This window comes from Numenius arquata, chromosome 10 (assembly GCF_964106895.1).
Source record: "Numenius arquata chromosome 10, bNumArq3.hap1.1, whole genome shotgun sequence".
NCBI classification, from domain to species: domain Eukaryota; kingdom Metazoa; phylum Chordata; class Aves; order Charadriiformes; family Scolopacidae; genus Numenius; species Numenius arquata.
Window position 1 is genome coordinate 5,024,799 of NC_133585.1, and position 11,492 is coordinate 5,036,290.

The following is an 11,492-nucleotide window of genomic DNA, read 5'->3' on the forward strand; positions in this document are numbered from 1 at the left end:
AGGCCATTTCCTATTGTCCTATCACCTGTTACTTGGGAGAAGACACCAAACCCCACCTCTACACCCTCCTTTCAGGTAGTTGTAGAGAGCAATAAGGTCTGCCCTCAGCCTCCTTTTCTCCAGGCTGAACAAACATTCTTGAAATATCTCTCCTTTCTTATGTCTGATGGGACCAAGTACAAAACACTGGGTAACTTCCTGTTGATCCCACAATTTTCTCTGGGATGGGGACACCAGGCACCATTTGGTAATTCATCTTGTCCAACGCACAGATGGGTCTCAGGAGAGATGGAATCATACACCTTTCTGAAGCAGGCTGTCTTCTTAAGGAGCAAAACTACAACTAACCTGAAACAAGAAAGCAAGCTTTCACACAAATTGGGTTTCCACTTTTTTTCTTTCTCTGCCTGAAAATCTTTATAGATCACAGCAATGTATATGAGTAATATATATTCTAAGTAAGCTTCTCGATACATCGCAGCCTCCACCAGGTCACTGTCTCTGCTGGTGGCTGTGGTAAGGAAGATGAGTCTATCCAGTCCCAGAGCTTGAGGCATCCAGTTCCAGCGTTTGAGGGTATTTCATCCACCTTGTGCAGCTAATGCTTAGCTGAGAAAGAGGCTTTGATTCATCTGTCCATGTGCATTGGTCAATTCCAATAGGGAATATGATAGGATATTATAAAAAAAAAAAAACAGTCAAAGGAAATGGCAGAAGTAATACCTGCCTTCTGTTGTTTTTTTTTCTAACATTTGCAATTAGCTGTATGATTTTAGCTTTTTGGCTTCTTCAACATATTCAAACAGTTGTGGTAATCAATGGTTTTTCATTTACCAGTTTTTGAGGTAAGAGGCAAAAGCTGTTCCTTTTCCAAGTAGACATTATTCATTGCCTCTCAGCCAGGACAGATTGCAATCACTCTAGTGAAAGACCACTCTGAAATTGTAATTAATGGAGAACCATGCTGCATGGGGGTTGTATTTTCATTAGTTAGAGTGCTACCTCCTTCTCCGTGGGACGACATTGCTTTCATACTGACTGAAAGGGCTCAGGAGAGCCGTGCCCAGATATAAACATGGGACAGGGTGTTCTGAGAAAAGAGGCTGAGACCCATCAATCTCCCTAGTTATGGGCAGAACACACCTTGGCTTCTGGGGCACGGGGCAGGTTAGGTCTAATTTGACAAGGGAGTGGTCTGAGTGGCAGAGAAAAAAACATGGAAAGGTCTGGGTGACAGGGCAAAAAGCACTGTCAGAAGCTAAAGCCCAGTGGAAATAGTTGTATTTACTTCCTGACTTACCCACAGTGCAGAGCTGTGGAGGGGTAATTTTAAAAACTCATATACATTGTTTTTGAAAGAATTATCCTGTCCGTGAATTAGTACTCTTATCCAAGTACTATCTGGGTTGCATTTATTAGTTAAATCTGAGTATGATGCCACCGAAATAATGGCTTAATGCATATGGCAACGGATAGAACAGCAGTATATACTACATACTTGTTTATATACTCTCAGGTCACTGCTCGGGTGATAAAACACTCATACGCTTCTCTCATTCTGTGACACAAGCAGAGCTCCTTTAGTGAATTATGATACTGTATTAATTCATTCCAGGTCCAGCTGTTAGCCAGCACAGCTACAGTTCCATTTGGATGTTCTGAGGTTTGCACATGTAATAAATCACCGTGGCAGCACAGGGATTTATTTGAGCAATTCCTCACACACTTATACAAATTCAAACACCTATCAAAGGCTGACTTGTTTTGCAGCTCACTTCAGACACCACCTGCAAAAGCTTGCTAAGTTTGGGTCAATTTATGCAACGAGAGATTCAGTAGGAGCAAAGATTCACAGGAGCTTTTGGAGAAATGCTTAACACGGAGACTCTTATTGTCACCTCCTTGGTCGCCTTTTACAGCCCCAAACACATGCAGTGCATTCATGTACTGAAATCAGAGTTACAGGAATCTATGCATCTTGACTGCCCCTCCATTTTAAGGCATTCACCGTGTCCCAGTTACACTGGCGTGGCAGTTTCAAGCAAGCAGAAGAACCAAACACATATTCAGCAAAGATTATACACAGAAGAAAGCAATTCCTCCTGGCCCAGAGTTCTGCTGAACAAAGGGGACAGGATTTTCAGAGAAGCTCAGGGTGCTGGACACTCAAATCCCATTAAAATTTGCTCGAGTGACTTCATCTTCTTTAAAAATACTAGCTGTAATTATTCAAAGAACACATCAGATATGTCATGATTCTGGTTTATAAAAATAGGAGCCTAAATTGGGCTCCTGAACCCATAGGGAGGCATTGAAGTAAGCGTCCTGGTTTGCAAAAGTGCTGAATACCAGCCACTCCCACTGACTCACCGGCTGTGCTCAGCACCTTGCTCGCAAATCAGGCTCAAATTAGAACGCCGACATGAAGCTATTAATCAGCGAAGTCTCAAAGCAAAAAACAGTTCATCAGGGGAAGCAATGAATGGGGAAAAATTAAGACTATAGGGAAGAGGGAAGAGATTGCTCTGCAAAGGCAGCTTTAGATTGTTCGGAAGATTTTCCCTCCAAAGTTTGACATTATTAATGCATGTAACATAAAACAGTTCCAAAAACAGAAGCTCTTTGCTTGAAACTCCTCCGACAACAATAACACCGGTTTCATATAATGCATAAGGCACCTCCAGAGATTTGCGCTAAATCATGTTGACAAGAAAATCAAGACAGAAACCATGCAGAAGAGCTTTGAAAAATAAATCAAAAAGGCGAGGCTGATTCTGCAGCACAGCTCTGTGCATAGATAAGCCAGCTTTCCCCAAAGTCATCTGGGATTGCCGCTATGGCATATGAAAATGTAGAAAGGCAGGATAGGGGCAATGTAGAGATTATGTGTCATCTATGGCCTTGAAAAAGAAATAATCTTCACTTAACAGCTTAGGAATTCTGTCCTAACAACATCAGCGCTACTATTGTTTCAGAGATGGCAGGATTGGGCCCCTGTCGTTGAATATATCATGTTCCTCTAAAATGTTTGAGCTACCACTAAATTAATTTTATGCTTACTAGACACAGGCTTTCACAGGTTTTCCAAACCAATGTATTTTCTGATTTATATAACGAGTTTTCTTTACACAGATTTATGTGCTTCCCACTTATACATTTTTCTATCTTGCCCTAATATGGTTTTATAAATGGGCAAATGTTTGGCCCCTTTCCAGAGACACATGGCAACCATAAAGCTTTCCTAACATGTCCCTTGAGAAGTCCCCACATGGGACAGATCTACCAGAAAAATCTGTCACACCATGCCCCATTCTCCACCACCAGTGCAGGGGTTTTAGCCATGTGAAAGAGGGTATGTCCCAAAAGCGTCAAAGCTCTGGTGCACCCTGAGAGCTATGAAAGACAAGAAAATTCAGAAAAGCTTCAAGGTTAGGTGGAGGCTTGTCTAACTTTGAAGTTTGTGAGTGATTTAAGACACCAAGGTTCTTCCAGTCTTTGGCTGAATCGGTGATTCTGGCCTACGTATTTTGGTAGATATGTCCTCCTCTGTAATTACATTTGATACAATCTTGTTTTGACAAATACGCACTCCGAACATATTGTTATTTCTCAACGTATTTTTCACAAAGCTCTACATCGGTTTTGCACCTTGTATTCATTATTTTAGGCAGTTCCCACCCCAGACTCTTTGCTCTCCATGTTCCCAGGACAAGAAATGGAGTGACTAAGGGAAAAAAAATGTGTGAAAGAAAAGTGGCATGAATAACAATGAAGATGGGTGTGCTCACATAAATCAGCAGTCACCATGGTCACAGATGGCCTCCAGCTTCAAGACTGCCAGGTGACAGTGATTTGTAGGCAGTGCAGCAAACACAGGCCTTGAAGAGGCTTTTGGAGGACAGTTAGGGGGTAGCTGAAGTTTGAGAGAGGAGTTCCTCCCGTTCACAAGAGAAGGTGCCTGAGTGGAAAAATGCAGACAAATAAGGAGATAAATATTAGTGGAATAAAACAGAGGCACAGGGAGACGGGTATTGCATGAAATAGTGGATGAAGTTTTAGCAATGAAAAAGAAACAGCTCCTTTGGCTTTTTGGTACCAAAGGTGGTATTTTTTTCTAATGAAACATGATTTTTGGTTTAGTTTTAAGTGTCCGGCTTATACTACCGTAACGAGCTTGTTGGGTTTTTTCCATCAAAAATAGAGAAATAATGAGAGGAAATAATGGAATAAAATATCTCTCCTTTCTTATGTCTGATCACACCAAGTACAAAACGCTGCATAATTTCCTGTTGATTCAACAATCTTCTCTGGGATGGGGGCACAAGGCACGGTTCTGTGACTCATCTTGTCCAATGAGAGAAATAAAGAGGAGAAATAATGAACACTCATGTTCTGAAAATAGTAAGAACTTTCACTGGAAGAGCGGTGAAAGGCCGAGTGTATTAGTATGTTGTTAAGAAACAAAGTGCACAGGAAATCAGATACAACAGCATTTAATACTTCATATCCTTGCTTAACTGATGGTATCTTTCAGTAATACCGTATTTGGGTAGTTCTTACTGAATCCTAGGTAGCAGTTATGTTACTGGTAAAATCCTTTGGGACAAGTTTTGTAGGCAAGGGTAATATCTCTTCCTAAATTAACTGATACAGTTGAGAAAAACCAGACAAGCTTCTGGTGATGTCTGCTTCCTAAGTCTTTGACAGAAACACTCCATCGTTCCCAGTAGATTTACTTCCTCTGACTCTTAGACACAAGCCTTTGAATATGCCATTTAACTTACTAGGAACACAACTACAGAGAATAATACGGTCCTGGGTAAGACATGGACATGTTCAGACTACTTACTTTACTTCTGTATCAAATTTGTTCTTGCCAGGAGCTGTTCACTGAAAATGTTTGTTCCCAGGGACCTATTGTCTGAGGAGCCTATATCTGAGGTTCCAAATAAGCATCATTCTAGGACAAATAATGAGAGGATCTCAGCCTTCTTAGGTCCTGCCAGAGACCATGCATTTCATTTGCATCTGGGAGTGATCAAGAGGAGGGAGCACTTGTACAGACCATTCAAGTATTATTGAAGATCTAGCAAACCATTACTCAATTTTTCTATATATCTATGGAGAAAGAGAAGGGGAAAAAAAAGAAAACAAAAGAAAAAAAAAAGAAAAAGAAAAATAATTTATGTCCTTAGATTTCTAGAAAGGCAAAGAGAAATTTCACACCTTCCTCAGTACCATGTACTGAGGGTGATTATCCAAGCATGAAACATTATTGATTCATTGACTCGTCTCAGTATTATGCTAACCTACAGAACCAGCTCTTTCTTTGCAAGACAAAGGTTCTGCTTCTGGGCACGTATCTGACTTCAGAAAGTGATTGTTTAGAGCCTGAGTGGAGTGTTGCTGTTCAAAGAGACACTTCAAACAAGCTCACTGTGCTTGAAATATACACACTGTACCTGGAAAAAAAACCAAACAAAAAAAACCAAAAAACCCAACACAACACAAACTCACTCTCACTCAATAAAAGAAGAGAAAGAGTCACCATTAGTGACTCGGTAAGAAGGACTTTTCCACTAGTGGGTATCTGGTGTTGTTACTTAATGACCAATCCTAACTTCAGCACTTTTAATGGGGGAGATGAGTTACAGATCATCGTGTTGGGCTGTTGTGAGTGGGAGGAATCAGGAGCTCCCCAGGAGGGTTCCCAGAGACTGCTCTCTCATGTTCAGGGGACAGAGCAGGAAGGTAGCAGAACGCAGGAGGTCCCTCTTCCACTTGGTGTGTCCAAACTGATGCTGAGGACTTCACAAATGCTGTGCAAGGTCCATACACAAGCTGGAATAAGCCCAGAACTTCTAATGCAATCCATGTATCCATGGAATAAATCTAAACCTGAGCTACTCTTTCCCCTCCCTCAGCTATTTTGAGTTTGTGTCCAACAGGAGATTGGATGTGGCTAATATTTTTCCCAATTGTCAACTACAAAATCCAGGAATCATTTGAGAGCAAGTTTCTCTTACTGGGAGCAAAAAGCAGCTAAAGTCACAGTTCAAAAGGTCTACAAAATACTGATCCAAATCCTTAAAAAATTCAAATGCCACTTTCTTGGTCTATCCCTGACAGAGAAGGGGAAACTAAAGCCATATAAACCAACGTGAAGAGTCTTGGCAAACCAGTTCTGTTACTTCATTAAAAGGTCAGGACGTAGCTGGGAGTGTGTGTTTATCCAAAGCTGCCAGGCCATGGAAAGGTGGGGCTGTCTCTAGCAGAAGTGGGAGGTGCTGTGCAGCATGACGACAGTATCATTTATGTCCTATTTAATGTTTCTAACAAGAGAGAAGACTACACTAATAATTCACAGAATCACAGAAACTTCATGGTTGGAAGGGACCTTTGAGATCATCGAGTCCAACCACAAAAAAAACCAAATCAAAACAAAACAAAAAAAACACCGAACAAACAGACACAAACCAACAACCTCAGGCACTAGAACATGCCATGAAGTGCCATGTCTACACGTTTCTTAAATACCTCCAGGGATGGCGACTCCACCACCTCCCTGGGCAGGCTGTTCCAGCGCCTGACCACTCTCTCAGTAAAGTAATTCTTCCTAATATCTAATCTAAACCTCCCCTGCCACAACTTCAGACCATTTCCTCTGGTCCTGTCATTATTCACTTGGGAGAAGAGGCCAACACCCACCTTCCTACACCCTCCTTTCAGGTAGTTGTAGAGGGCAATGAGGTCTCCCCTCAGCCTCCTCTTCTCCAAACTAAACATTCCCAGTTCCCTCAGCCTCTCCTCGTATGACTTGTTCTCTAGACCCCTCACCAGCTTGGTGGCTCTCCTCTGGACACGCTCCAGCAGCTCAATGTCCTTCCTGTAGTGAGGGGCCCAGAACCGAACACAGCACTCGAGGTGAGGCCTCACCAGTGCCCAGTACAGAGGCACCGTCACTTCCCTTGTCCTGCTGGCCACGCTGTTCCTGATACAGGCCAGGATGCCGTTGGCCTTCTTGGCCACCTGGACACACTGCTGGCACATGTTAAGCTGGCTGTCCACCAACATCCCCAGGTCCTTTTCTGCTGGGCAGCTTTCCAGCCACTCTTCCCCAAGCCTGTAGCGTTGCCTGGGGTGGTTGTGGCCGAAATGCAGGACCCGGCACTTGGCCTTATTGAACCTCATCCCATTGGCCTTGGTCCATTGATCCAACCTGTCCAGGTCCCTCTGTAGAGCCTTCCGACCCTCAAGCAGATCAACACTCCCACCCAGTTTGGTGTCATCTGCAAACTTACTGAGGGTGCACTCAATCCCCTTATCTAGATCATCAATAAAGATATTAAACAAGACTGGCCCCAAAACTGAGATATTTCTGCTCTCTCCTCTCCTGCTAATGCTCATCAGTAAATCAGAAAATGACAAGTAATTGTGAAAGTATTGCTGCTTTATTTCCTAAAACATATTTTTAAACCTAATTCTCTGTACATCATCATATTTATACACTACATGTATTAACCAATGGAAATTTAAATAAAATGGAATTGTCCACTAACAAAATAATTGTGTATGAAGATAATTTTTTAACTCGCTTGAATTAGAATGCTAAATGTACTCTACCTTCTGGCTTACCAAGTTTGTCTTTCTCTGCATCCAAACTAGTATCCCAAATGAGATATCAGTGGCCTGAAAGCAAATCAAAATTATTTACTCTCCTCTTTTCCGTGAATTTCTGTAAAGACATGAAAATTATCTTGCTGGAGTGCGCAAAGATGCTGGGACAGTTAATGCAGCTTTGGTCAACTTTGACAACACTGATTGGAGTTCTGGTGTGCATCCTCCTTTTTGTTAGCTCGTTAAGTTTAATGCACCCAACAATGCTGTCAGCCGAATGCTAACGCTATTTTACAGTGTTCATGAACGTGCCATGGTATAACCGAAATCTCCCAGCACCAGTGTTTTCTTATCAAGTCTGAAATACGTGCCTTGGCCTCATCTTCTATACCAAACGTCACTTCTGTACCAAACTTCACAGCATGAAGCAATGGCCCAGCACAGAACTAACCATGTCTATTGTAGCACTGTTAAGGAAAAATCTCTAAGAGACTAGAAGCCAGATGGAACGGATGCTCTCCTTCAAAGCCCTGCAAGCCCTTCCTAGTCTTCAGTTTCCCTCTGCTCTGTCTGTCACACGCTGTGGGGTTTACTTTGGTTTTTACGTGATCAGATTGTGGTAATCTTGGTTGACCTGTTTAAGAGAAGCTGCTCCTATTTCTGTTTGACAGAATGTCTTGTTTTCCTGTGTCATATTACTTTTTTTCCTTACTACTTGATCTGCTGTGACAAGGGAAACATTGATTTAAGTACTTTATTGGGATGGAAATAAGGGAATACTGAGGCTCTGTTGGGACCCTGTACAGTCAGCACTTGTGTAGTAATCAGAATAATCTCGAGATTTTTGGCACCTGGGAGCACATACACTATTTGCTCCCTCCAGCTCCAGCAAGCGCAGATTCTATAAGTCTTTGGGGTCTGAAAGCATAAGTCCATCTATCTTCCCTGCCCCTGTTTCTCATAGTTTTCATGAACCTAAGTAATAATGACCTCAAGAATCCCAAAAGAAAAGTTCAAACAGTGAATGCTCGCTTTTTGCTCCCAGCCTTATAATTGCCAAGTAATGGATAGCTTCTTAATTGCTTTTATATAAATGACATGTTCCGACTCTTTTCTTTCATCTTTCTTTTATCCTGTTTCCTTCTATACCAAAAGGCATGTTTGCTTTCCTCCACTGCCTGGTCTCCTTAAATTAGCTTTTTCATGGTGCTTCTCTACATAACAGCACTTTCTTTATTCTGACGGAAACAATTTTCAATCTACCTGCAAACTCTCTGAAATGGAATAATCCCACTGTCTGCTCCATGTGATTATTATTTCTGTAAAAATGAGATCTATGCAATAGAGTTGCATTCACATTTCTGACAAACACTTCCACATACTCTCGCAATTGTATCAAGGCATCTGTGAAGTGCTCAGCTCAGAGGGATGGCTTTGCCACTTGCCAAGAAGTTTTTCTTTTTCACATCAATAGAGAGGTCTTTCTGCTTTAGAGGGAAAGGCTAATAAGTCTCACACAGTGAAGGGTCAAACGCACAAGAAGCCAGTGATCCATCACATGTTGGCTTCATTTTATGTTCTGTTATCAGATATATCTCAGAAGTTGCCAATGCCATAGATCCCTGTTACCAAAATATAAATGCAAGGCTTCTTAGTTCTGCACCTCGAAACTTAGAACCTCTGTAGCATTTCAACCTTCTTGTAATCACAGATAAGGTAAGATTCTGTTAATTATTCTTGTGGACAAATGAGGAAGCTCTTAAGGGAACAGCTGAGACTTGTTCAAAGCTAGTCAGTAAGTAGCAGAGGTGCAATAAGTCTCTCTCAACCTCTGATCATGAACCTCAAAATATGCAGGCTCTGGTTAGTCTGCGCTGCAGGTCAGCATATGCAGGCAGAGTCCAAACTTGTGACCAAATGTGATTATAGCTTTATTTTGCAAAAAACATCACACATAGCAGGGTCTCTTTTTCAACAACTGCATATGAGGATAATTCAATGGCTGTAGTTCCCAAAAATCAGTGGTGGCGAGTGAGGTCTTTTATAACACTCAAAGCTTTCTATATGGTATTAAAATGAGAGATGTTTATTTAAAGTTGACACTTCGAATGCACAAATCAAGTATCTCCGTGACATAAATGTCAAATAAATTAAATGTGGTGAGTTAGAAACATGTCCTGTAATGTTTTTTTCATGACATTAGGAATGCAGTAGGATGGAAGTTAAGAACAAAGGTGTACTGTGTAAGGAAAAGGAATGACTAGAGAGGATAACAGCAAACAGAGTAAAAATAGTTTTAAGTGATTGCTGACTGCAGGTGCCCAGTTTGAATTTTCTTGGGCCTGTACTTTTTTCATCACAAGTGCTGAGTGTCTGCAGTATGCAGCAGTTTTAAAAACAGCTTTTAAGTATTTCAGCTTAAGAAAAACAGCTTTTAAGGATTTCAATTTAAATATATCAAGGGTGAGGATTCATTCAAATATTGGCTTTCTTTTTTCCAACTCTAACCTCCATGGAGCCATTTTCAGCAATTTCTCTTATTTAGTTAGTTAGTTTCTCTGACAAAGAGGAATTACACAACAATATTTTGGTCTCCCTGGTTCTGTAACTAAATAGCCATCAAACAAACCAAGGACGGGTTCAGCACAGCCACATGGAATGGGGAAATGAAGCTGATCTCCCACTGCCTTTTGGGTGACAACAGCCAAGGCCCTTCCCTGACTCAGCTTCTGCCTCTGCATAGCGCTGGCTGAGATTTATTCCTCCTTTGTAATGCTTGGGTGGACGCTTTTATTTTTTTCTTCCCCTCATCCCTCTATGAATAGAGCTCGATCTCACACAGTATTCTGTTCACAGATTCTTCTGTTTCAAGGCAGTTGCTAAAACATACTTCAGGAAATAATTTCTGTAAGCATTTTTGCTGAAGGCAGCATCAAGAGCCCCGGCTGGTGGTGCCAAAGTGCAGGGTCTCCTTGTCACAGCCTTCAGGTCACATCACACAAAGCTGTAGCATAAGGAGAATATTGACATTTCCCCAGAAATGCCGTTTGATCACAAAGTAGAGCGTATGTCTCACAGAACCATCTCTTGATTTATGGCGAGTGTTGAGAAAATCTAGAAAGCTCCAGCGCTAACCTATTTTCATCTACTCATGTTTAAATTTAACGTTAAAGTTATATATCAAAGGCAAAGTCATCCAGTAACCTATTACCACACACCCCTATCTCCCAGATGCACACCTTGTTTTCACTCACATAATGCTCCATAAAGACTCTAAGTGTCTCAAATACAATAGGAGTGGGAAAGATAAATATCTAAAATAAAGTCTTGTTTTGGGGAAAGGCGTTTGTTATGCACATGTTTACTCTAAACACCATCTAAAGACTGGACCGTACAGATGAAAGAGTAATTGTTTTTAGCTATCATATCTTTCACACGGCTTCTCATAATAAGCACAAACTTCCTTTAAAAGTAATTGCAAGGAAGAGGAGATCAAGCACCGATGCATTTGCTTCGTGCTGATGCACATTTAGCACAGCACCCAGCAAGAAAACTTGTTCTCCAACTGCTGGTTATGCAGGAGGAAAAAAAATGCACTTTGAAAAATTATATTTGTTACAAATTTCTGTGAATTTCACAGCCTGAGTGCAAGCAGTAGTACTTGAATGAACTCTAGCAATCTGTTTCAGAACCAGCAGAGGAAAGAAACTTGTCTCCCAGGTCAGTGCATCACTGGTGTGATGCTGCAGCATCAGCTCTGGAGGGGAGGCTGCACAGCGAAGCTCGGAGTGTGTCTAAGTGGACGGTACTGGTCTGGTAAATTAAGGGTTTTCCTCTTAATGAATGCTTCTTGCAGCTGCTCAAGAGCCTATTAG